Below are 26,990 nucleotides of genomic sequence, written 5' to 3' on the forward strand. Positions count from 1 at the left end.
CGGGCTGCGCCCTCGTGATATAATTCCTTCGCATCTTAACTCCAAACAATGATTTTATTAAACGACAAATCACTGTTGGGGATAAATATTTTTTCTTAATTAAATAATAACGTAATAATTATATTTTAGATTCGAACACATTATTTAGTACGGATTTGCAACGTAAAGACGACATTTTTGTTTACACACTATTATCATATAGCCCCGTGTTCTAACACAAAACAAACTTAACTGTCAAGTTTCGGCTTATATTTTAAATTAGAACTATTTTAACAAGCTCACCTGTAGAATGACATGACGTAATATTTGTTGACGTGGGCTAGATTCTCGCACTTACGTGATTTATTGATCGAAAGGCGTAATGGAACGTTTTTAAAAGTGTAAGTAAATCAAATAATTATCGGTATCTACAATTTTATTTGAGAATGGAGAATCCTCTATGCTTGCTTTTTATTTTACTTTTAATTTATTTTTCAGTTTGTCAATGAACTACTACGGTGTCATGGTTATTAATGAAAAGAAACATTCCGAACACATAGTTATTATATAATACGAAATTTAATTTCAACAAAGTAAAAATGTACAAATAGAAATTTGTTATGTGTCTGTTCGTATTTACTTGTAAATACAAGTCGTACGTTTTACATAATTGATATAGTTATAGATACACTAAAATATTGACAACAGATTGATCACCCAGTAACGCAAAAATGGCATTATAAGTAATGAAGTTAAGGTTTTTTAATGGATAGGTGAATATTGATGTGGAGATCGTAAGTTTAATCTTAAAGTGCTAAACTAACTATATACTGGAAACAAAATATTTTACCTCCAGTCAGTTTTACAGTTCCCACGTATTTTGTACAGTATTTTGTTGTTATTGAGCAATTACTTGGCGCCAGATGGCCACTGATGCATTGGCGTTGAAACAGAGACGAACACCGGACACACATAAGGCACTCAACTGAAAAGAAACAAAACAAACAAATTCGGTGGACATGATGAACAGCCTACTACTTAAAAGTTTTGTTAAATTTATAATGTTAATTTACAAACTTGGTTCATGTGCAGATTTGGAATACATAGCAAAGCTGCAATATACAACGTAGATTTAAACAATACCGAATGACATTTGAGCCGCGCCATGAGAAAACCAACATAGTGCGTTTGCGACCGGCATGGATCCAGACCAGCCTGCGCATCCGCGCAATCTGGTCAGGGTTCGCTAACGATTTATTACAAATTAATTTCAAAACAATTGTTCCAAATGCGCGGATGCGCAGGCTGGTCTGGACCCATGCTGGTCGCAAATGCACTATTTGGTTTTCTCATGGCGCGGCCCTTTTACACTTACATAAGAAATTATACGTTTTTATAGTCTTAGACAGACAGGTATGAAATAATGACATCCTCCGACAATCCCAACAAACAATATCAAATTCATACAAGGTTTCTCCTAAATATATGGCTTCATCAGAGTATTATTGTTAGCAAAATGTGTGAAAAAAGATGGACATGCTTCTCTGACCACTCCAGTACCATTATTTTTGCTGACAGAGCAATATTGAAACTCGTCACAGCTCTATGAACGACAGAAATGGCAAGAGTGTAAAAACACCTTGGCCAGCTGAAACACACTCAAGGTCGTTAAAGTAAATTTTGTAATGCATTGATGAATTCATGACTGTAAAATGAAATTATGTTTTTTTGAAATTCTAGCTTGTAGAAGGCATTTTAAGCAACCTTTTGTGAATTGATTATTAGGAGACATGACGCTGTCTTGTTTTCAGTAAATTTGTCTCATAACGCTATAATTCAGACAAATCTAATTAGATGTACTAATCGCATAAAAATTATGTTATAATCAATTTGCAATGTTTACACAGACGCTGAGGTTACTAGTTAGTAAAATGTAGTAAATACTGTCGCCTTATGATACCTGCAATATAAATGCATTTCATTTGAACATATGCATATTTAAGCCTTATTCCTTCAAATACTATAGATATAAACAATAAGATTAATTAATAAAATAGTTCAGTTTTATATAAAGAAATAAAGCATTTGCAAAAACCTACGGTGCCCCTAAAGTGACATGTTACACACTTTTTTTTCCACTTAGGTAATGAGAGACTCTTTTTATTTCGTTTAAACGAAATCATTTCGTTTTAACGAAATAACTATTTCGTTTAAACGAAATGATTTCGTTAAAACGAAATAACTATTTCGTTAAAACGAAATAACTATTTCGTAAAAATGAAATGATTTCGTTTAAACGAAATAGTTATTTCGTTAAAACAAAATCATTTCGTTTAAACGAAATGATTTCGTTTTTACGAAATGTTATTTCGTTTAAACGAAATAGTTATTTCGTTCAAACGAAATGATTTCGTTTAAACGAAATAAAAAAGTCTCACATTACCTAAGTGGAAAAAAAGAGTGTTACATATCACTTCAGGGGCACCGTAAAAACCCATGTATGGATGGTCATATTTAAATGCAAACGACGACTTATTTCGTAATAAACGCGGACTTTTTGCATCCATCAACTTGTTTTAACTTTTCTAGAATTCTTCGAAAACTTTTTATATTCTAATTTTACTTTGCACAATTTACGTGACTTCATACGGAAGCTTATCAGGGCCTCCACTTATCTAAAAGTTTCGCGTCAAGTCAACTTGTGTCTTTTCGTTTTGAACAAAAACATCTGATGAAGGCGTGATAATTAATACATTATACGTAACTGTTTTTAATCATTACGCATACTTTTTTATCGAATTGCGTGAAATATTTGTCAATGCGATTAACTTCTACACGTCTAACTAGATCTTTCAGCGAAGTCGTCAAGAAACATAACAAGAAGATAAATGTATTTGGTATTTCAACATAGTTTACTCTACTTGTTACATCTTTTTCTCGAGAACTTTTACTTTAAGCGATATAATTATGCATGTCACGTGATATTTAAACACGTCAGGTTCAAAAATTGCCTATATTGGTCTTGTCTGCACAGTGATGGTTTCATTATGTCTACGCCAGAAATATTCTAGGGAGACATATTGTTTTCCCCGAGTTGTCTGTCTATCCGTCTGTCTGTCCCGACGTGCCCACATGTAAATTTGGGGTTAGCGTTTCTGTTGAATTTGACATTCTGAGGTTGTGGTCATTCTGGGGTTAAATTGGTATTGTGGGGTTAAAAAATAGTATTGTGGGGTTAAAAGGATCAAAGGAAGATAATAGGTAATATAAGGGATTACCCCACAAATCCTGTAAGTTCGTCCGTCTGTCCTTCACAAATCGTGTCCGGGCTGTATTGTTTAAACCCCTTAAAGGATTTTCAAATTACTTGGCACAAATAGTCACTGTAACAAATCATGGAGGCTGGGGGAGACATGTGTTTTTGTTACAAAAACCCTTCTTGTTTGTGAGTTGATTTTAACTAAACTTGCACATAACTTTTACCACCAAAAGATCTTGGTTCCTTTCTTGAACCAGGCATATCCCATGATCGACTCGAGAGTTATATTCCCTAAAAGGGCAAAACTTGTCTAAATTGTGGTCTCGTCTGTACAGAAATATTGTTTCATTTATGATTTTGTTTTTCAGCTATATTTTAATATGAACATGTGAAATTTCATAATAACACAACAACACTCCACCCTCTTCCACCCCACCCCCACATCACAACCCCCTCCCCACACTGAGGTGACCTGCCCCCCCCCCCCCCCCTTAAAAAATCTATTGTTCAGCTATATTTTCAATATAAACATGTGAAAATGTGAAATTTCAAAACAACAGTTCCCCGCATCCCGACACCCTGCACCCCCTCCACCAGGGTGACATCCCTCCCCCAGTTATTCTTTTTATTTTCCAGCTCTATTTCAGTATGAACATGTGAAATTTCAAAAGAGCACTTCCACACGTCCCCGCCCCCTTCCCCTCCTCCCTCCCATTCAGTTATATATGATTGTCCTTTTTAGCTCGACTAAATATATCAAACACTATCAAAGCTTTGATACTAGCTAGATCAATGTAATTTTGTATGTGAATAGAGGGCAATATTGAAATTATGAACAACACTTTGTTAAAATTCATGTTGCTATGGCAACAGAAATAGTCAAAATATAGTTTTCCCATATGGATCCTTTGATGACTAAAAATTATAGTGGCTAGGTTAATGTAATTTGGTATGTTAATACATGGAAATATGGAGATTACAATAGGTTTACTCTCCATCTGTCTGTCTGTCCATCCGTCTCACAATGTTTATCTCGAAAATCACGATGTATATTTTTTTTCAATTAAATATTTGTCGAAAATAGAAAAAACATCGAGCATATTGAGAAAAGTTACGTCGAAAAGTGAAAAACATCGAGCATATCGAGAAAAGTGAAGTCGAAAAGGGAAAAACATCGAGCATATCGCGAAAGGTTAAGTTGCATTACCTCTATACTTTTAATCTTTGTCAATAAATTTTATTGACATGTGTAAAACATCTTATCTAGGCGAGTAAAGACAAGTCGACTAAGCACAAAACATCTCACCAACTGTAGGCCCTAATAAGATTCCGTAACTTCACATAAAAAGTGTCATGCAATAGGTAGAACTAATCAACTATTACCTTTACTGATTCTCACGAGATGGTAAAAATCAAAACGATCCGCTAGCACTTTTAGTTAAATATATTCATTTCAATGGCTTTATAAGTTGATGGATTGTTATAAAATCTTTAGGAAGTTTAGGTTAATATTACAGCAAATAAGTGATTATTTTCCGAATGCTAGAATGATATACAAGGAATACTAGTATTAAACTTGCTGGGCCATAAAATTGATATTACTTTGGATACATTTTCATGCAAAAATTTCTAATTACCATCCATAAAGACTTGAGAAGATGTAAAACTTATCTGTTGATCTTGCTAAATAATGTCATAGTTCACGTAAGTACCTGTTACAATTCTCTGATGAATAAAGCAGAAATGATAACAGCAGCAGACACTCTGGTAAATGTAATTGTATAACATGTTATTTATACGATGAATTCAGTTTTGTAAAGATTTGTGAAGGCGTCAGCTAATATTTCCTGATATCTGTCATTATCTATAAAACTATCTACTTTACGGAATGAATACCAGGTATAGTAAGGATATATATCATATGTATATATGTTAAGGCAACACATTTGAATAAGTATAAAAATTTCCTATCTTTATACAGATATCATAATTTATTCTTTTCTATGAATATTCTACTTATATTTGCAACAAAACACACGATAGAACGATAGAGGGATGAATGTAATTTAAGTGATGTCTACCTAAATTTTAACATCAACAGGTCATTTGTTATAAGGGTATATATCCAATCTAAAAACAAATGAGCCGTGCCATGGGAAAACCAACATAGTGGGTGTGTGACCAGCATGGATCCAGACCAGCCTGCGCATCCGCGCAGTCTGGTCAGGCTCCATGCTGTTCACTTTTAAAGCCTATTGGAATTGAAGAAACTGTTAGCGAACAGCATGGATCCTGACCAGACTGCGCGGATGCGCAGGCTGGTCTGGATCCATGCTGGTCGCACACCCACTATGTTGGTTTTCCCATGGCACGGCTCAAATACACAATAAAATATATCTCCAGAAAATGTGTTACTGTCTACAATTGGCCAACTTTTTGTATAAATTGAACAATGTCAAGATAATATATCCGTATTTTCATGCTTGAAAGCCTTCAATAAAAAACAACTGATATATGTTTAAACATGTTTAACTGGATTCTGGATTCATGTTTAAACATTCTCGAATACTTTATATCAAGAACATATTTGCTAATATGTCTTTTTTCGTCTTAATGAAGATTGTTCCAAATAACGTCCCGATTGATATACAATTAAACATAGAACTCTGTATTACAGGTTCATTGACTGCCTTGAATGATTTCGACTGGTTCAAATATACCTAGATTTTCAAGCAATATGACTAAAGAAAGAAATATTTAGTTGAATTTCATTTTCAGGATTCACTGGTCTTTGTAATATGCTATATATTGAAGATCAGTATGGTATGTCAAACTAAGCATTTCGTCTTTGATAGAATTGACTCTAACATGTATATTATGATAATTGTAATGATCTCTGTTCTACGTATTGCTTATGGACGGATTTCGATGTATCTATGTTTCCAAGCGGCAGTGCCGATTTGTGTGAAAACTGATAATTCATAAATCGTTACAATAAATTTAGATTTATACAGATTTTCAAAAAATAGTGTGTCGTTAGAGACAATGGAAAGAGTTGTTGATATCATATTTTATATTACTGTATAAGTAACAAAGTTGTTGTTAAAAATATGGAAAACTTGGCCCTGTCTAATTTTGAAAGGTCAGTTTATGGGCAAACAATAGATGTTAGTCTACTTAATTGTACTCCAGGAACTGGCTCTATAATCATTTTACCTCATTTTTGCTTGTCTCTTCATGTCCCAATGACCTAATTCAGATAATGCTAAGTCTCTGCGTCTCGTTTGAGACAAGAATGCTAATTATAAATGCCAACGTAATCTCCCTCGTTAATGGAATTGCGGCCTGAAAGTGACCAGTTCTGCCGTTTTATCGATTTATTGACAATGGTTATAAAATATTTTTCCGGAAACCAGGATTATCTTTGAAACTATGGCAATTGTGTAAAATAGTTGAAATATAATATTATTTGATAAGTCAAATTATATGTCTAAACGTTTGTTAAATAGTACGCAGTGTCATTGGGAAAAGAATATACTACCTTAACTATGTTGCCCTATATTGCCCCTCTCCAAACGTTGATCTTATACAGAACAATAACGAGGTGTTAATTTATCAATTCTGGAATATAACATTATAAGAATTTACTCTTTATGCTTCACGAATCTTACAAATTAGTTATTATAACCATAAAGGTCAATGTTAGTAAAAATTATTTAAATTTAGAATACACGTTTAACATTTAGCTTTGTTCATGAGAAATTACTTTCTGTGCTCATATGCAAGGTTATTTTATGAATTTTGGAAACATCAAAGTAGGATAAAGCTGTCATTTACTGAAAAGACCAAAATGTCGTTTTATAATACTCAATCAGTGGACTTATTTATTATACATATTTCAATTTGTTTAGCTTTTAAACGCTAGACGTACGTCCTAAGCCATGCTACTTTATTCTAAATTGTAAGGTTTAGGAGTACAAGTATGTCATCAAAACACAGGCATATATGGTAAACAAACAACATCTTCTTATCCATTATATATTCGCCGTACTGTCCCGAACGACTTGATACTTAAATTATTCTCAAAATGTTGTCCTCCTTGAAATATGAATGTCATTTCAAATTGTAAAGTAATATAATTAAACAATTGCTGAAAACTACGTTCTACCTGTAATGAGAAGTTTCAGCTCTGGGACATTATTGCAAATACATCAAAATGAAAATATGTAATAGGTTTTTGAAAATGGTGAGCTTTACATGCATTGTACTGCCCGGAAGTGAGGCCCCTTAATGCAGTCCTTTTCCGGAATTCAATATACATATCGATAATTATGTTTTAGAGTAGTATACATATATATTTCATATGCTGTGCAATTTTCATATAAAACAACTTTTTTCTATGATTCGGTGTTATTTAAAATTTCTTTCTCACCGTTAAATGTTCTTTACAAACTTTGATAAGTGAGCCTTTGTTTAAAAGATCGGTCAATTTGTTTCATGCCTGCACATAACCAACAAATACCATTGCCACTACTAGTTTTGTATCCCTAAACGGGTTAAAGTATTCTTACGTCGAAGATCCCAATCTACTAGTAGTCAATCACGGGTCTATACTTTGACATTCATAATACAGGTATTAAAGTTAACAGCCTTGTATAAGCCTAATTTTTTCTCTTCTTTTTGGGCCGTTTTGAATTAAGAGGTACATTCAATTACATCATCTGTCATCTGTGTAATGAACAACACTCGGTTAGGCGGATGATAAGTTAACCTAGGGGTGGTACGGGAGGGGTGGCGTTAGAGGTGACTTGAACACACTCAAACTGAGCCTGCTTTTGTTTTGCTAGGTGGTGTGTTACATCTCTTATTTTATGACACTCGTTACTTACAAAAGATTACCTGAAATGTAACTAAGTTTCGGATAAAATAACACTATCATTACTGCCACGCAAAACTTTGTATCTGTTAACACTTAAGTGAAGATTACCGCATTCATAGATCATATGGCCCATTGTACCATTTACAATATATAATGATATATTTACTTAAACGAAACGAAAGTAATAGAAAAGCGAACATGGTTAGTGGAATTCGTTTCTTAATGTATTATTAGATCAATTACTAGCTGGTGGCTTGGGGAGGGGGTGGAGGGGAGGTGGGGGGGGGGGGGGGGCGAAATTCATCATCTACTAGTACAGACACAGAGCGATCCGACCAGAGGGACAGAGTGAAAAAAAAGCCCCCAGAACAGATAGAGAGAACTCCTTTTAGATACAGGCCTGTCCGGCTAACTTAGCCTAGCTTTTTGCGAATAGACAGTCTGGTTTTTTGACGTGTCCATTGTATAGCATCGATACACGCGAAGCCGTCTTTCCTGGGAAGAACCAGTACAGGCCTCTTAGTTAGGTGGGAGACACCTTAGAGCTCTCAGGAATTTCCAGTGCCTGGACCGGGATTCGAATCCCAGACCTCTGAATTGACTGTCAAGCGTGTTACTAGACCACCGACCCGCCTACTAACCTCTAGCGAGCAGAAAAGAATAGCGACCTACTCAAGTATCTAAGAGATACCTTTAGCCAAGAATAGTGAAAACAGATCGCATTGGTGTACGGGTGTTTAATTTTATTAACTGAATAAATGTACTGCCCTGTTAAAATATTATTTGATACAACTTCGTATGAAAATCAGTAGTCTTAATGAACTGAGTGTTATGAGTTACTATTAGACTATTGCTCAGATTAATGTTAATGACAATAGTATAGAAAGATCTGAAATAAAGTTTGCAAGAAGTTCCTTTGCAACCAAAAAATATGATAGCAGAGTATCTCAATGATAAGTAATGAAAAATGCAACGGATGTCATGACCCATATCATCGGCTTATGTGGAATTCGGCTGAAGTGCAATTGAATGTATAGGATTAATATCTCGGAGATGATGTTGATAAAGTCTCTCTCGAGAATGTAATCGTATTCCTACATTTAATACGATACTATGAGAAATGCAGTCAAGCAATTTTACCAGAGATCACACGTAACCTTGGCATTGTCCTTAATTTACAACATAAACAACCAAATTCCCCCCCCCCCCCCCTCCCACACACACACATATTCTTATCTTTGTTGTTGTTTACATTTCATTACCATCTTCAATTTTATCTATCTATCCGCCTTTTATGTTGATAATCTTGCGATGATGCAGACATTTTATTCGTCAAGATACAAAGAAAGTTAAAAGGGAGCTATATATATGTTTGACAAGTAACTTAAAAAATAATCTGCATGAAATATAATTATATTTAAGAATTTTTCCAAAAGCTCTGTATCATATATCGGTGTTAAAAGATGTTAAGTACTAATTATTCGCACGTTTTTGAAAAAAAAAAAAACGTAAGATGTGATGGCGCATGCATCTGCCCATCTGTCCGTCATATTTCTTGTCCGGAGCATAACGTAATAATTCTTCAAGCTATTGACTGAACTTGGCATATAGTTGTTGGCGATGAAACGACGTGCAGAGTACATAGACAATGTCGGTAGATCAAAAGTCAAGTTCAAAAATGGAGCTCAACGGTCAAACTTGTCCATCATATTTTGTGTCCGGAGCAAAACTTTATAACTATTCAATCCATTGACTTTAATCTTGCATGTAGGTAAGTGGATATAAGACAATGTGCAGAGCGCATAAACCATATGAGTCTATAGGTCAAAGGTCAAGGTCACAACAACATCAAATCTGTCTGTCATATTTAGTATCCAGAGCATAACTTAATATTCATTCAAGGTATTGATTTAGAAATAACAGATGGCTAGAGATGAGATGATTCGAGGGCTGTAAACAAATCACATCCCCCACACCAGGTCGGTCCGTCGGTCCGTCAAAGGTCAATGTCACAGCATGGTCAAATCTGTCTGTCATATTTCATGTCCAGAGCATACAAGATATTGACATCAAACCGTGTATATGAGACGATGTACAGAACTCATGAACTTTATCGGCAGGTCAAAAATCAAGGTCACAAATTTCGCTTTTCAAGGTATTGACTTGAACAGAGATGGGTGGTGATGAGGTTATTTTAGGAGTGCAACAATACACATTATCCCCTTAGCCAACACACAAACATAAACACACACCCTAAAACCATTTAATTTCTTTTGCTTTAGTTTTCCATCACATCACATAAAAAGCAGACTTTGCTGAGAAGCTTTACATAAAGTAAAAAAAAAATATATTACAGAAAAAAAAACAAGTGTTGTTATCGGATGTGACATGTTATAATTGCATTTTACAGCAATCACTTCACTGTATTGTCAAGAGAGAAAATGGGCAAAAAATAACTTAGTTATAAGCTTTTAGTCTTTTGCCATTACATTTATTCATAAAAGAAACCTAACAGTTTTCAGATTATTCTGCTCACACGTCGTGCAGCAAACCTATTTGATATTCAGAAATAGGCCATAAGTTTTCTTTGCGCTGGAGTCAATCGGATCTGCAGGTTTCAGTGCAAAACTTTTATTTTAAACACACAGAACATCATATAGCTATTATGTAAATGTAGGTATACACATGTAGATGTTTGTGTGTTTGTCAAACGGTCACGGAGAACATACGCCTCGCCACAGGTTCGATTTCACGACCCCGTAGTCCGTACATCTGCGTTCTGCGGGCGGGCTTAGGAATAGATGTAAAAACTATTCTGCAATTATAAATGAAATGCATTATGAATCAAATGTGCATTTGTATGAATTTTACCGGTACTATTTTAATATCAAGACTTAGAGTCATGTTTAAACCATTTTTATTGAATATCAGAAGAACGTAAAAGTTCAAATGGCAATCAACCTAGTGCACCGGGAACTACTTAATATTTGATACAGAAGTACAACATTTACCTGCCGGTGTTATAAATGCTTAGAACGGAAAGATGATGTTTGGAGAACACTGTGTTTTTGTACAATAATTTCATTTTGTTTGCTTTTTTCAATAAATGTATCTTTTATTGAATCATTTATTTCCATTTGAACCTGTGACCTTTTATTAAAAGAACACAAGTACAACAATAAACGTTTTGTGGTTAATACGTAAATGTTTTTTTTTCAATTTTGGTCTTTTGAATATTTCGTCTTTCATTTTGATTGACAAAACCGACAATAAGTGCGTAGGAAAGAGGTTTTAGTTACGCATTCTTAATGTTCTCTAAGTTAAGTGTAATAGAGTTTCTTTTCAAAAAATTCTAAAGAAAAAATAGTTTCCATGCTCCCCTTCAACAGTTTAATGTTAAACGAATTACTTGTTAATGTCTCCGAAGTAAAATCACGGCATTTTTTGTAAATTACTTAGTTCATTTAAAAGCTCTTGTGATCGATCTTTTCAATTAATCTTACTATATGAAAAATTACTTCTCAGTTCTTTTTTCATCGTGACCTCTAATCTTTTATGTGCAAAAATGCAGTTTTTTTAATTTCCGCGCAAGGAAAAAGCTTTCATAGGAGGAAACATTCAGTTTCATGATATCTTCCTTTGAAATAAATTCGTAAGGTAATATTTTGAGACCGTTCACAAAATGGTATATATTAATTCTAATATGCTGGTTTCTGTAAAAACACGCTTACGCTTAAATGACCTCCTAATAACAGATGATGACGTCAATGCTTTTGTTGCGACCAAAAACGAGCTTCTGTTTTAGATAAAGGGCATATCAATCGAAATGATGTATAGCAAATCGTGTTTAACTGAAATTAATACATTCAAAATCGGTTATACGCCGCCTGAATAATTCACTCTGGCACGCCCTCTTGAAATTATTTCACGGACGTGCAACCTGCTTTTCGTGTATTAATAACGTTATAAATGATTTTTTAAAATGAAACCTAAGTTTATACTAACTTAAAATTACTTAAAACTAGCCCTTTCCCCTAGCGTTCATGTTTTTAACGAAACAGAATGATTTGGAGGAATTTGGTAGAACATTTCTTTAAAATTATCTTTAAACCGGACCTGCCGTTTCTGAGAAGAAGACTTTTAAAGATATTTTTCCTTTTGGTTGCCATGACAACATCCGTTCTGCATGTGTGCTTAGATTTAAGTAATCTAAAAACGGGCGTTCTTTTGGCAATAAATATATAATGCAAAAAGTAATCAAGTATAAAACGTTTTATTTCTGAATGTCAAAGTAAATTGTATAAAGAATTATAGTGCACATTGGTGCTGGTGAGGTACAGGGTATTTTTCTCCAAAATATTTTGCATATGTCTTCTTGTGTAGTCACGATGAATTTGCTTCATGAAATTCTAACTCAAGAATTTTGATTACGCGAAATAACGAAGAGTACTGTTCGTGTAAAATGATTAATGTTTTCATATAATCTTATGTTTTATTACAGAACTTCACATATTTGTGAACAACATCATTATACATTTATCCAGATCTATTAGTGGTAGTATAACATTAATTACACAGTAATAGTTTTTAAACAAATAGAAATGCAAAGAAAAAATCAGTTTTAAGTTATTGTCTCAATAATGGCCATTGAAAACATAAAATTTAATCTTCCTACTAAACTCAATTTCTTTTGAACAACAAATTTACCAGCATACCTGATTTAATTGCTACGAATATCCATAATACTACGAGTATATTCGTCCTTGACATATTTCCAAATTACACTTTCTTGCAACTACTGAAACCATAGATGAATACCGGGCATATTATCTCCACTGGTAACTATGTTACATGCATCATACAATGCATATCCTTATCATTCAGCGACTGTATCTGATTAGCTCTAGGATTTTGTCTGACTGTGATGAACCTGACAACTTTGCAGGAAAATACTACAAATTTTATCGCGATGTATAATTCTTTTTGGGAACAAATTTACTAGTCAACTTTTTATGTGAAAAATATTTAAAGTAAGTTCTGTATTTAAAGACCACAGTAATACAGAGCTTGATTTCCTGTCATTTTTTTCTGTAACAAAACTTGTCCTTGATTTATCTTAGAATATCGCATACAATTATTATTATACACCGGACTATTGAACTCCAAGATAATTAGAAATATTTTTTGCATACCAGGCGGGATTTTCGGGTATTTTCACCGGTGCTGGGAAATCCCATCTTACATCCCGCGCTTTGTTTAAATACGCTGCTGTAGGAAAATAGTTCTATAAAGTCGTTCGTTTGATTTTATTTTCACTATTATTTCTTGAATCTGGTATGCATGAAAAAGATTCTATCACTAGCTGTAAGTGCAGATGGAAATATCCGGCTCTCGGGTAACTGTTTACGTGGCCTAGTAACACGGCGGGGCCTCGTTACCGCCTAAAACTGTTATCCTCGAGCCAGATATTCCCACCTACAACCAATGAAAGAATCTTATAATCTAAACCTCAACAAGTTTATACTGGTTTCATCTGGATACGTTTCTGATAAAAACAAACTATTACCGAAATTTCACGAAAAACTCTGTCATAGATTTAGTGAATGGAAAGTATGGGTTTCAGCACATACCGTTTGTTGGTATCACGATTCAAATTTCTTTCTTCCTCTATTTCAGCTACCAATATCATATTCAGTACTTTGGTGTATTTAAATAATAGGAAAAGCATATATTGTCAGTTCAACTACATATCTAAAAGTATTGAGATATGTTGACTATTCAGCTAAGAATATGTGACTGACAATGCGTTTGCTTTAGGTAGGATTTAGATTCCCTTTTTCTTGTTGTACAATAAATTCTTTATACTATATTCGATGTACTTATATTGCCAATTTTAAGGCTCATGGTACTCATCATGAAAGTTAATCTATTAAATCAATAGAATATAATGAAAATTGATCCTTAGTTTTGCCCAGATATTAAATAATTTTATTCTAGCCAGAAAAGTGACGCTTAAATTTAGTGGATTTAAAAGAAACAGATTCTAAATCAACTTGTTTTTTGTAATAATTCTTTGAAAAGTTGCTGTTTAGAAACAGCGTGTTAATGGAAGATTGCGTCAACATTCTTTAACATGGAATCTTCTTCGCTTTTAATGCTTAAAATCTTGCTTGGTACCAATACATCAGCAGAACTGCTTCTGACTTCAATAAGTTATTCAAGTGCAATAAATCACTTATTCTTTATGTGATTCCGTCATTCATAACATTCATAAAATTTTGGTTCGTGCTGCATTGGTTGAATTTGCAAATGATTATTAATAAGTGGTTTAGAACTAAGAGCTTAGAGATTTAACCGTGTCAACAAAATATTTGAACATTATGTCAGTTTACTTGTAACAGAATTGCAACTAAACATATTGTTGTAATAATATTTCTCGTGACGAGATTAATTTTCATTTGACATTTTGAAAGTCTAACGGATTTAACAGATTAATAGTTAAATTCTAAATTTTTCAAGACAAGAAATGAAATTACACAGCGACGTGCATGTCTTGTGAAAGTTATTCTATTATTGATTTGTTTATACATAACTAACAGCAATTATCACTGAAACTAAACTAAGTAAAATCGATAGAACCGTAGAATAACGCACTGGTTGTAGGTGCAGATCCAAATATCCGGCTTAAGGATAACTATTTTGGCTTAAACGAGATTTTGAGATAAAGTAAAAAATAAAACAAAGTGGCGTACAAGCAATGCTAAAGAAACTCTGTCCTTGTTGGACTACAAGGATACATAAGATTTTAAAAATACCTCCAGTAGAAATGTAACATATATTAGTAATTTAGTGAACATAAAAACGTGTAAATTATCATATGTTAAAGTCTGTAACAAATAAAAACTTGACCAAAATCTGATCAACCACCTTTAACGAACGTGCAAAGATCTTTGGCTCGTCAGTTCATAGCGAAATGATTTACAAACAAAAGACTTATAAGTAACGAAAGGGATTATTGAATTTGCAATGCAATCACTAAATAAACGCAGCGTTATCACAATATTAGAGTTCCACGTCACTAGGAATTCAAACTCTTCCTGTGAGGAAGTAATACAGTTTATGGAAGGTCGGTGGTTCTACCCAATAAATACAATAAAAGACGCAACAGGACTTAAATTGTGTTCGCGTTACTCCAAAGTCAATCAAAAACTGTAAATAGACAAAAGTGTATCTAGCAATTCTGTGTTCATTGACTAATAAATAGTCAAACGCGCTCCAAAAGCGCATGAATATGATAAATTTCAGATTAATTGCCATTTTAACTGTAATTCAGTTACGTAACGAAAGGCAGTGTCCTGAGTCAGTACTAGTCACAACCTCTTCTCCGCAATTTTGCACATGAATCACAGGTAGAGGGCAAATGACATCAGACATATTGCCTTTAAGAGGAGCGGTGGTCTAGTGGTTAAGGTGCCGGCCGCTCATCATGTGGGTCTTTGGTTCGAACACCACTGGCGTCGCGACCACGCCTTCTCATATGACACCAGCACTGGTTTACCAGGAAGCGGACCTGAGAATGGTTCAAATAAGCTTGAAGTCTTCATCATAATCGAGCTAAAATAGATTAGTATAAACTAAGCTAATCAAATCATCACGGGAGGATGATCAAACACACGAACTCGTGATCAATAGATGTGCGATCTCCAAAATGCCAAGTAGTAATACTGATCTCTGTAGTGCTTACTACTTAATTCGGCAGTTATATGAGTATCTTTCCAACAATAGATAGGCAAGTGGCTTCAAACCATACTTAAAATCTACCATTTAGTTTTTGAAACTAGTCAAAAACTGAATGCATTCGTAAATTACCAGTATGTACGTGTATTTGATCATGAAATTCCAACACTCTTCTAATTGTCTAAGCATTAAAACCCAGACTTAATGAAATAAATGCATATGTTACTGGCAAAACATAGCTTAAGAATGCCTCAAGTCGAAATAGATTCTAAATGCATTTTATTATTTGTAAAAATGTAATCGTCCGTAAAAAGTGTATTAAAAGTTCCTGTTTACTTATTCTCTAAAACAGAAAAAAGTGGAATCTGCACAGGCCGCACAATACCTTTTCTTCGTGTGAAACGTTTGGAGAATATATACTAGGCATATAGTGCTATACTTTCGATCATTATCAAACGATAGAGAATGTGCCAAAGTCGCTAATTTACCATTTTTTGCCAGAATCAGAACGTATCTTAATATAACTAACTATAATTTTATTTTATTAATTCTTTACCAATTAATCATAATTGTTTGCCTAGCCGACAATCTTTTAACGGCAAATGTTTACCGTTCAGTTTGTTAGCAAGGGCAACAATGTGATTAATAAATGCCTTTGCACTTTGGAAATGTTAGGGTACACTCCTATAGTTAGATTGAATGTTTCTTTACTGAGAAAGCTTGCAGATTACAACATACAATATACTGATATGGAATGAATCACAACGGAACATTAATGGCAAAAAAACCCCAACAGCTGGCCAAAGCATTTTTAAAGAGAAAGTTAGAAACCTGTAATTCAATTGCTACTTAAGTTAATCCTATATAGGAATATATCTTTTGTCATTGTTTTTGACCGATACGTTAACCGCAGGTGAGCAAACTGTCATAGATGATAATGATACCCACGTCAAACAATCTCAGTTTACTCTATCTCTAATATGAACTACGTCAGTTGAAATTGTGTGTTTCTGACCATTGCGTTAGGGTTGTTATCTAATCACTACAGAGGCTTATACAGTGGCAATGTTTCATTATATACAATTATGTAGAGATGGTAGTTACTGAAAAATATTTAAGGGAAACAACTCTCAATTGACCGACAAACTGAAGATTACATAAAAGAAGGGATTAAAAGTGACTGTCATTGAATGTTATTTTAACAAGTTCAAGAAATTGTAAGATGCTTTATTCTGGCACATAATGTAAGCTTTTGAAATTAAGGCCACACCAATTTACAACTTACATAAATCTCAGAACTGTTCACATTACCCGAAAAAGTATTCTGTCAGGGCCACTTTTTCAGGATTAAAGCCAGACATTATTATTGTAACAATTATCATTTGTTTTTTAGTGCACTAATGAGTAAAAAAATATTGATGGTAACATGCTGCACGGGTTTGTTCATATTATAAAATCTTTAAAATGATTCTGTTTCACTCATAATTTTTTATGACTTTTTGATTCTTGGCTGGTCTTTGTTTCCCAGTTATGTAAAAGAAAAATGAAATTTCGATACAGACTCTGTCACACTGTTTAAAGCAGGTTTAGCTAACACTATATCCTATTGAATCTATTTATCTGTGGAGATTTGCGACTATAATAAGTGACATATAAAAATCAATAAAAAAACGGTCAATAGAGGTTTTTTAAAGATAACGTATTTTTTTCTGTAAAGAGAAGAAAGAAATATTTTTAGTAAACAGAAGAACTAAGCAATCATTTTACATAGAAAAAAAACCTGCCTGAAAAGCTGAATTAGACATATTTAGATACTATCCCCTTATACTAGGATATTCTGAAAACGAAACACAGATACCTTACTTAAATATCCTTAAATGGAAAAAGGCCTATAACATTAAAAGTACAATTTTTATAACCTATAAGACGAAGTCAATATCTGGACTCTTAATAAAAATAACATACGTTGCCTCCTTTCTAACTATGATAAAAGGTCGTATTAAATCCTGCTGAAAGTCTACATTATAAATAAAAAAAAAAAACGTAAAACTTCATGTAATCTTAGAATTGATAACGTTGTAAGTATAATTCAATTTTACTTGGCACAGTTGCTTAATTCCCAGCTCTTGTAATAAATAAGAGTAAAAAAAGACAAAATAACTTATTTAAAAATCCGTTAGTGTTTCACTATTACATTAATTCAGAGCGAATTGCAAACTGAGTTTGGTGCTACGACGAAAATTTAATCAGTTAGTTATTCTAAACATTTTGTTAATGTACTTTTTTCATATACTGGTTTCGAAGCAGTTTCCGTCATAAAATGAAGGTTTTTAAAATATCTTTTTTCTTGAACGTTTCAGTTCCGTAAAATGCTCCCAAAGAGAACACCTTAGCTCTTCTGCTTTACGAAAACATGAATATCAATAGTGTCTAGCGCACGTGATAACACACAGAGGGGCTCCAAAAGGGGTGAATAAATAGAGCTGAATCGGTTGACTACAGAAGCAGTTTCCGTCATCAATTTTTGTTTTAATATTTATGTACAATTTTACAGTGAATACGACTAGAAAAGCACCATCCGTGTTTTTTTTAATCTTTCTGGTGAAATTAATTAATACAATTTTAAGAAATTTGAAGGTTCATGTGTTAAATTAGGCTTGTTGAAAATAGGAGGTAAAAAAAAGCAAAACCTGAGACTCGAACTCGCGATCTCATGCTTGTGAAGCCGATGTTCTACCGATGCACAAAAATGACTCATTTTTATCTTTATTATGTATTTTTGGTAAATCATCTGGTTTCGACTGCCAAAAGGAGGAACTTTCAACTTAATTGGGGATTACAGAGGTATTTTTTGCGCATGCGCATTGGTTGCACGTGAAATCCCCCATGTGCGGAATGTAAACAAAACAATTATGGAATGAACAATTCGAGTTTTCTTGGAAAGTTTTTACCCTTTGTTGCTGAAATTTCACAGAGCTCTGGATTGCAGGGTAGCGTTGTGGAAACAATCTCGACTTCATTGTGAAGAATGTCACGAAACGTAAAATAACGCGTTGACGGATACTACTAGCCGACGGAAACTGCTTCGAAACCAGTACAGGAATTTCAAGTAAATTAATTTACAGGCTCTAAATAGTTTCGTATATTCCTTTTTATGTTAAAATATATCCTTGTTTTAAACATTTTTTCTGCCACTTTTGGGTACAAAATTGGGAGGGGGGGAAACGTATACAATTCATACGTAAAATAAACATCTAAAATCTTTTTGAAAATATATCTTTCATTTTATCTTTCATTTTAGGTAATATTTCTCTAGAAACAGAAAACAAACCCCATTTTGCCACGGTGCATTCATCTGAAACAAAAATATTCAATACAGGATAAAGATACTGTTTAACGTACATATTCGCAGTGGTGATTCAATTTCATTTCCAACTATGCTCATTTTTGCGTTTACCCAGTTGAATGCAACTAAGAATAATACTTGGTACTAGTATATTGCTCATAGTCATGGATAATCCCGAGAGAAGTGTGGTTTTAATGTTCCTACAAAAAAGAAAACATTTTTCTCTCTTTATTTTCAATTTCTCAAAATTCCATCTCGGCTGTTTTTGTAAATTAGTTTCAATTTCACTAAAATTAATTTCAAAGCTATTGTGATCGATCTATTCAATAAATCTAATTATGTGAAAAAAATCTTCTCGGTTCCACTTTCATCGCAAAACCCCGTAACCTCTGGTCTTTTTGTTAGCAAAAGTTTATTTGAAACAGGAGCGCTTAGTGTCTGCTAATAAAGAGACTCAGAAATACCAATAAATGGAACTCGACTTTGAAACACGTGATGATAAGTACCGAACTCCTTCTGCTTTGTTTCTTCCATCATACATTGTCTTCTTTTTGCTTTTCGTACAGCTTTTCATATTGCGTGGAGAAGTATGCGCAGACAGCAAATAATCTCTTTTTTTTGTGCAGCATTTTTTTTCATTTTATTTTTGATAAGATAACATTCAGTATTTTCGGAGTAGTACAGCAATACTTTTCATATCTCAAGTAAAGAATGTTGCAAATAATACATATTTTAGTTGGACTGCTAACGTCAGATAATTGGCTCAATCCCAAACTCTGACCTGACGATATTCGAATCGAAAATAACCAGGAGAAAGTGATAATACGTTGCTATGTGGGTGAAGTAATAAATACGTTGTTTTTGAAATGGTGGTAAAGTTAACCTCGCTTATAAGGAACAACTCGGAACCTCTAAAAATTATTCCTTATAACCGAGGTTCCTTATATCCGTATAGCGAACTAGTTCATTGTAACAGACGTTGGTATAACGAACACTATTTGTATAGCGAACACTGTTTGGCCGACGTTTGAAAAAGGGCTATGTGTTCACACTCCGTGCTGGCCGTGAAGCTTTATGTGAGAAAGTTGCGAGTCCATTTATTATATTTATCTTGCACAAGGAAATTCTATACTTAAATGACCAAACGATACTGGCCAAGGGAATATATTTCGTATCGTATTCATTTTGAAAACAATGTGAGCCAATTATTGCTTAATTAATTCGGGAACGGCTATGAAAACAACACATTATAGTTCCGTGACTGTCGTGCAAACATTCTAATTTCAATCATCATCATCGTTCTTTTTCAAAAAGTATGCGTCCAAATACGCAGAATTAAGCGTGTTGTATTATTTGGTTACATTTGTTATAATATTTTTTGTGAGTCTCTACAAATGTAGGTATATAAACTAAACAACACAACTATGCTATCTACGAGGTATATAAACTAAACAACACAACTATGCTATCTACGAGTATATTTTAAAGACTGAAGCATAATACAAAATCGTCTAGTATTTGGCAAATGTTAATCATGATATTGTATATTTTCTTTTTATCGTATACGTGAATTAACAAACGAAACATCATAGCTATAAAGTAATTTGTGTTTATGCGCGTGAATGTGCCGACGTTACTCTGACGTGATCAGCGATTCTCCTGTTTATTTCCGGTTTTTAATATTTTTCTTCTTTATGTCTGTTCGCTATAACCGAGGGGTTTTCCATTGAATTTCGTACTTTTGGACTGGAAAAAGTGTTCCTTATAACCGAGTGTTCCTTATAACCGAGTTCCCTAGGATTTTTACATTGGATAAAGAAGGAATTAGATCGGGAAATTGAAAACTGTTTCTTATAACCGAGTGTTCCTTATATCCGAGTTCCTTTTAAGTGAGGTTTACTGAAATAAGTTATGACGAGTAGGTTGGTTCCTTATTCCTTTTTCAAATAAAGAATAAGGAACTTGATCTTTATTCCGTATTAGGAGAACACTTGGTAAAAGTAGTTCCACAGCATAAAATGAACACGTTAGATCATAGCACGAGTAAGTAAGATCGAAAACCCGAATAAGGAATAAGGAACTGGTACCCTCTTCCTTAATAAGTTCAAGATTGTGTCAACAAAATACAAAATGAATTACTTACTTTTCAAATCAATAGAGACGAACTCCGTCCTTTAGAACTCCTTCCTTACAAACAATTCTAAACACACCAATCATGGTATATAAAATCTTTCTAAACATTAGACAAAACTAATATGAAATATTTACTACAATAACCGATACGCAGAAAAAGAAAATCTAGACTCAATGTAACACCGTTGTTGACATGGCTTACTCTGCAACTTTCCTAACTTCGCACTTTTCTACAAGAGTACATTCATAGGGATAACATTTCTATCCAGATATATGCACGAGCTCTGCATGGGAGACTTTAAAATATTTTTTCACGAAGGAAAAGTTCATATTTTCAATGCAAAGCTTATTATCGTTGAGTTGATATTCAGTTTTATTTTTAAACTGATAATTATTTTGTTTCTTTGACTCAATGAAATTATGTTTGCTTGTTATCATGTATTATATTTTGTTAGAATAAAATATAATATATTTATGTTTATTTTGCATTGAAATATGTCAGAAATAAGAACAACATCATCAACAACAAACAAAACATGTATAGAATTAGAATAGTTGTATGGTGTATATCTACCCTAATTATTGGCTATTATATTATCAAAATGCACTTTGCATATTTAACACATTTTTGTTTTGCTTTTAAAATTCGTGGCCTATGCAGTAATTCAACTTTTAAAGTATTAATAAAAATAGCATACAGAAATGCAGCCTAAAAGAAACGACATCTTCCGTTATAATTTTATGAGTATTAACAGCTTCATATCAATATCTTTCTTAAATTGACACTATCATTCTCCATCACTTCCGTTTTTTACGAACATAATACATTTATTTTTAGGTATGATTTTGCTTCAGCGATTGGTGATAAAGATATTATTGTTCCTTCTCTTGGGAAGGAACATTATGATTCGGTAAGTCACACTTGACTGAGCTACTGATATCGAAAGCTGTTGTCATTACAAGCTGGCCAATCAATCTCCGTGACCTTAGAAATAACCTCGGACGTTAAAACTATTCTTTCCTTATTGAGGCGAGCTCTGACAGAACGCGTTCCGTGAATTACATATTACTAAACCCGAGGATGGTTGATTGATTCTTTTATTTCCTACATTCTTGAAGAACATAACATATGTACAAACATAACATATGTACAAACAGATAGACATACATCAGCAAATTTCCATGTAAACAATTCAATATTATCGTTTTATTTAAAAAAAACCCCTTCAAATGCATGGTTAACATGTGAAAACAAACCCTATTGCGACCCTCTAATTATGCGCAATAAATTCGCGCATCGAATCGCAATGGATTGACCGGGTCAATGTCTTATTGCCGTATTTACGCAACTGAAAGTGGTGACAGATTTTATTTGTTGTTGTATTTAATATTTGTGTTAAATAACTAGCGTAAATACATACTTGACATTTTTGGTAGTATAAAACAGATAGTGCAACCAAAATTTTACAAGATGATCATTATATATTTATATAGATATGCCCTAGAAGGAACTTTTGGTATGCTTTAACTTGTTGGAACACTTATGACCGGTAAGTCACACTTGACTGAGCAACTGACCTCTAAAGCTGTTGTCATTAAAAGCTGGCCAATCAAACTCCGTGACCTTAGAAATAACCTCTGACGTTAAACTTATTATTTCCTAATTGAGGCGACTCTCTGACTGAACGCGCTCGATGATAAATTGGTTCTTTTATTTCCTCCATTCTTGAAGAGCATAACACATGTACAAACAGATAGACATATATCAGCAAATATACATGTAAACAACAAAACAAATATAATCGTTACCTTCGAATGCATGGTCAATATGTGAAAACAAACCCCATTGCAACCCTCTAATTATGCGCAACAAATTCACGCAACATGTGGAAATGGATTGACCGGGTCAAATGTGTATAGCAAGTGTATTCTTATTGTCGTATTTACTCCACTGAAAGTGGTATCGTATTTACTTTTGTTGTTGGATTTAACAATTTATGTTAGCGTAAATACTTTCTTGACATTTTAGGCAGTATAAAAACAACATTTTTCAAAATTTTAGTTGTTTTTTTTTATTTTGGTACAGAAATAAATACACTGTTGGTGCAAAATGTAACGCCCCCAGGGGTGCTTAAAAATAAGTGAAGTTTCTTGTCGACGAAAGTCCCCGCCTGGAATGGATGGAACAATTAATTTCCAGCCGAGCTCACGGCAGGCATCATTTACCTCCCCAGCATCCAGTCTAGACCGATACTGTTGAAAACATTACCAAATTAAAGTAAATCATCCAGCACTGAACACTAGTCTGGATATCAGCCGCAACCGGGAACAGATCCGGGTCCGGTAATCGAACACGGATCGCTGGCGTTGTAGTCTAAACTGCTAACCAATTCACCACTGACTCCCTGATTAATCGGGAGGATACGGAATGTCAATAAGGTAGAATGGCCTTGTCCTCGTGTCCGATCCCTGGGTTCCGCACACTGATGACCAATATTTCAAACAAACATTGCAACCAAAACTTTACAAGATGATCATTATATATTTATACAGATGTGCCCTAGAAGGAACTTTTGCTATTCTTTAACTTGTTTTGAAATGTGAACGTAAATTCTTAAAATTAAAATCAAAGCAATTACATTTCCTAAATTAACCCTTCTGAAACAAAAATACTTCGCTCTACGTGCTAAAGTAGAGAACGGTTTCTTCGATTTATCTTTCAGTTAATTAAGGCCTGCCCTCATTTCCAAGGCCTTAATGTTAAACAAAGATTAACAATATGTTTAACTTAGTTCATTAGGGAGAGTGCAGAACTATGGATTGCGAAGCTGAGAGGCGTATGCTCTCCGTAACGATTTGATAAAACGCATCTTCGTCCTCCACATCGAAATCATGTACAGAAGTTGGCGGATACTAAGTACTGGTATTGAATCCAGGAATACAGATTAAGTTCACTGCTCGTCGTAACATACTGTTGAAAAATGGCGATAAACACAAAACAACCAAACAAAACAGTTTGGTTATTCGCTCTTTGTAAGAAGTGATATGTTTAGTTTCTAAAGAAGTATATCGGAGATATTGCAAAAAAGGTACTTCAGGGGGAAAAAATAAAAATAAAAACTGCTAATGACACACTTTTACCGTTTTCTGATAAACATTCTAGCTAATGTTTGTATGGTATAATCATGTGGTGACAGACTTATTTCCTGCAATAGTTGATGAATCAATTATAGTGTAGATATTTAGCACCGATGAGAGTGCGATAGAGTTGAGATCTGTTTACTAGACTGTTGAAAGTGTGAAACTGATGGTTTTGCGTTATAAAACTATTGCTGAAGTTAGTAATTTAGTTAACGAAACGAGATGGTTTCACAAAAATTATAAAAAATAATATTCGTGTAGTTTCTATTAAACTCAGTGTACATGTAAAAACTAATTAGTATTGAAAAAATGTATTTATATATTCTTATAGCGTAATGAAGAGTACCCCTTTATGCATAGAACAGCATCTCACTTATATAATTATAATTGCAAAAGAAATGATATTATATTTTTTTTTCATTTTTCGCGCGTAAATATATAATACCCGTACCGTCGATCATCTATCAAATTATTAGGAAGGAGATGATTCTCTTTCGCCAAAAATGGCCTAAAATATGAAAGTCTCCGACTGGAGTAATGTCTAAGTTTTCTTTTATAAAGAAGTATTGTTTTATCAACATGCATGTAATATCTTTATATATCTATTTACTTATTCATTGACAAGTTAATACCTGATGTAAATGAAAACACTTGTAACATTACAGATATGGGAAACCTTGAGTTTTTAACCAAAATTTTCAACAAAATATAAAAATTTCAATATGGGCATAGCGGTCATTTTCTTTGGCTGTGCTCATAACCAAAAAACCTGTTTGACCTGCTATTTCAGCAGTTTTGAACAAGATAATTCTGATTTAATATGAAAATAAATATTCTGGCAGTAAATAGTGTATACTAGTATATTTTTTCAATTATTAGCATTTTGTATTTTTCCAAATCATTTTGGCCATATACCCTTTATCATTATTAATTTACCAACATACCTGATTTTATTGTTGCAAATATCCATATTACAATGAGCAAATTCTTCTGATCAATCCGCGACATATTTCCAAATTACACGTTCTTTTAACCATGGAATGTACAGATGTATATTTAACATAATATCTCCTCTAGAAGTCGACCGATTGTGACTCGCATCATACACAAGTCTATCGTTATGTTATAATTATCTAACAAGTGGCTAACTTTGAAATGCCGCAGAAACTGCGCGTTATTGGAAGATTCCAGCAAGCTGAACTATAGTGCCTTTTCGTATGGAATTTTCTTCGCTCTCAAATGCCTAATGTCTGATAACGAAGTTACTGTTAAGATGTTAATATTCCAGAATGACTGTTAATTTCAATAAGACGTTCAATGTATTCTTTGACTCTATTATAAAATTATTTTATACTGCCAGAAATTAGAAAAATTGTGTTGGTAGGATTTGTCTAATGAGGTTTAGATATTAGACCCAAGTACTTCGCAATGTTTACATATTATTTCAATTCTTTCTGTACGCTTGGGAAAGTATCCCTTCAGAAAAAAGGAAACATTTTGATAAAGGTAACACATATTTATTTATTGAAATTAAGAAATTATAAATGTAAATCTATTATTTGAAAATTTTGTCGGTTTGCTTCAAATAAGCTTCAAGTAAGGCATCCATTGCCGTTTGGACTTGGTATGAAAATTAACAACATTACCAAAGATCAAAGGTGGTTAATCAGATTTTGGACAAAGAGAATTCTAACTCTTGTTTTCGAAACTTTAACTTTTAATTTTAACAATAAACGAATGTCGTGTGGTGTGTGTTGTTTATTACTTATTCAGTGTAGTTATAAGTCGAAACCTCGTAAATTTATTTTTTGCTATATTCATACATTTGATTTTCATCAGTATGAATATGATGTTTATAAAAGTTCAAAGAATAACTACATGATCGATAATCAAGCATGTTATCATATTTTTTATTTATTTACATGTATATTTCTAAGTCTAAGGTAGTATCTAACGTATAATAGTATGTTGACAAACTATCATGAATATCAATCTTATACGATAATTCTTCTACTGAGTAAAAGGGTAATGTTTGAGGTGTTTAAAGTCCTCTGCGTCTCTTTATCTATTTAACCTCGGCGTGCCATTATTGTGCTAAGAAATGAAAGGAAATAAGATATTTCATAGATGTAGCACGATAAGTTACTTACTCTCCATGTAAAAACTGTTTGTATTTCAATAACGAGGCTTTTTAAAAGCTAACACGATTAACACCATAAATGTTTCTAATACTTGTTTAATTTTTTAATCATAATATAAAAAGAAATCCGATGGAATTTTTGGCGCAAACTGTATTTTGAAAGAAAAAACAACAACATTTCTTTGTAAAAAGTAGATCCTTTTTAATCATTCTCTAAAAATGGAAATATTCAAGTTAGTAACAAAACCTCTACATGCATAAAGGCACTTTAGTATTCAAACACCGGGGTTTATTTATATGTTAATGAACAAAAATAACAGACAACAATTTTATTCAAATATCTTTAATGGACGCTAGCATTTATTTAAAAAATAGA

At 33.3% G+C, this 26,990-nt stretch overlaps 1 long non-coding RNA gene across 2 annotated transcripts in view; it reads right to left on the reverse strand.

Annotated features, from left to right (window-relative positions):
- Positions 1-25,664, reverse strand: part of LOC123564745 (uncharacterized) — a 30,170-nt gene extending 4,506 nt beyond the window's left edge. The window contains exons 1-2 of one of the 2 annotated variants that reach the window (XR_006689033.2): positions 25,419-25,664; positions 830-964 (exon numbers count right to left, since the gene is read on the reverse strand). This is a non-coding gene — a long non-coding RNA (uncharacterized LOC123564745). Of the gene's footprint in view, positions 1-829; positions 965-12,832; positions 13,016-25,418 lie in introns of those variants that run through there. The other variant, XR_006689032.2, reaches the window with a different exon arrangement.
- Between the last annotated feature and the right edge of the window lie 1,326 nt (positions 25,665-26,990).

The sequence above is a fragment of the Mercenaria mercenaria genome, chromosome 2, assembly GCF_021730395.1.
Source record: "Mercenaria mercenaria strain notata chromosome 2, MADL_Memer_1, whole genome shotgun sequence".
Classification (NCBI taxonomy): Eukaryota; Metazoa; Mollusca; class Bivalvia; order Venerida; family Veneridae; genus Mercenaria; species Mercenaria mercenaria.